The sequence below is a fragment of the Melanostigma gelatinosum genome, assembly GCF_949748355.1.
Source record: "Melanostigma gelatinosum genome assembly, chromosome: 5".
Taxonomy (NCBI): domain Eukaryota; kingdom Metazoa; phylum Chordata; class Actinopteri; order Perciformes; family Zoarcidae; genus Melanostigma; species Melanostigma gelatinosum.
Genome location: NC_136638.1, coordinates 16,076,982 through 16,079,108, shown reverse-complemented (window position 1 = coordinate 16,079,108; position 2,127 = coordinate 16,076,982).

Below are 2,127 nucleotides of genomic sequence, written 5' to 3'. Positions count from 1 at the left end.
TTCCACCACAGCCCTGCCGCTCCCCAGGAGTCCAAAGCTCTGTCCAGCAAACCAGGCTGACTCCAGAACCCTGTGATGTGCTATAATTTAGCTCTTTCCAGAGGACTTTCCCTCTGACTGTCACTTCCCATACATCACTGTCATTCAGCTCCTCTGTCGGGGGTCTGGGAAAGGGGCTATGGGTGACTGAGCAGAGGTGTCATCGGATTCCTGTCTGAATCTTTCGTGATTGTTTCCTCTGCTCATAACACAAAAACTGTCTGAATGACAAAGGGCAGAGGGGAAAGGCAGGTGGGTTTACATGGAGTGAGAGGTTGAAGAGAGAAAGGGAGAAAGTGACAGAAGCCAACAGAGAGAGTGTGAGCAAGGAGGAAAGAGCGTGAGAGAAAGAGAAAGAAAGAGAAGAAAATGGAGAATAAAACAACAGGCAAAGTGGGAGAGAAAAGGAGAGGGAGAAAGCCTCCGGAGTGCTTTTTCACTCCAACGGGACAAAAGGTTACAGCATGACGGGGGTAGGTGTCAGGTGATGTGTGACAAGTCCAAATTAAAGATGACATAATGGCGGGGGCCCGGATGGGGTCCAAAATGGGGGCTAACTGAGACTGAGGGTGGGGGCAGACCGTGGCAACCAAGTCGAGCAGGGCCATGCTGGGCTGGGCTGGGCTGGGAAGCAGGGGGCTACCCTGCTGCAGGCTCCTCCATATGGAACGCGTTAGCCTAGCGATTGCTAATGAAATGCAGGCTGACGTCAGGCAGACACCCACCCATTGTTTTGCTGCTTAATTTGTTAAAATATTTGTCTTACAAATGAGGATTTTGCCAGGACAGAGGAAGTATAAGAGGCTACAGCCACAGATTAACAGAGGTTGGCAAAGGCTATTACAGTAAGAGCCCAATGTTAAGGCAACAAATGGGGTTTGAGCATTCGCAGTAAAGGTAGAGAAAAGCTATGTGACTTAGCATGAGTGCTAACACAAGAAGAGCCAGGGCCTCAGCTGTCTAAGTGGGAGGTTTAGTGACCCGAGGTGGACTAGCATGGGTGGGAGCGCTGGAAAGGGAGGGACTGCTGTAAGAGGACGTGAGTATGTGTTAATTGCATATGGAAGTTTTTAGCTTGAACAAACATTTCTGCATTACTCACAACAATTTGTGTTACGAATGCACCATGCTTCTGCAGCTGCCTGCCTATTTTATGCATCCTCATTTACACTCTTTCGGTAAGTGTTATTCCCTTACACTCCCCCCCCCCCCTCCTTCAAGCCCATTCACCCAGTTTCCAACATACAGAGAAGTCTTCCTAAAATAGGCTCAGTGGAGCAAGTTTAAGAATGCTTTTGTTATCCCAAAAGGAGTTGTGCTGTAATTGACCACCACCTGGGCATCTGGCAGAAGTCACAGCGAGCTGGAGAGAAGGGGATGCAGAGGGAGAGGAAGGAACTGTGGATGGAAAGAATGAAAGAAGCGACATAACTGAGATGAACAAATGGAGACTGAGGAAAGACAAGAAAGGAGGAGAGATGAATGGGGGGGGTGGAAAGTCTGTGTGCTATGTCCCTCTCTGTCTCTTGCTCTCTCACTCTGACATGTCAATTTGAAGGTGCTTTATTGGCTTGAGTAATGGTGGGAGGTGTTGCCAGGGTAATTACATAGCACATTAAAGGGTTTCATAAACATTACAGTTCCTCCTCTGCCCGGTGGCAAGGCCAAAGGGGCAGGGAGAGGCGGAAAAAACTGAATGAGAGAAATGGACACAGTGAGAGGGAGCAGAAGCTGCACAAAGGAGAGTAGAGCATGGAAGAGTAAAGGGCACTTATTGGCGACGAGGGGGAGGAAGAGAGAAGGGAGGAGTGTGGAAGAGATGAACAGAAAGTATGACAGAAGTGAAGGTTACCATGATCATGGATTCAATCGCTTAGCGCCTGACCATGAAACGGGAAGAAAAAAAGAAGAAAAAAAACATGCTGGAGCGACGTCCAACACAAGCCACAGCTGCAATTCACATCACTATGCATCACTCACACACACACGTGCACACTGCAGTCATGAAACACCCATCTTCACAACTTTGTGCATAACTTTGTTGACGCAATCTTTGCATATACACATAACCCTTAACACTATAGCCAC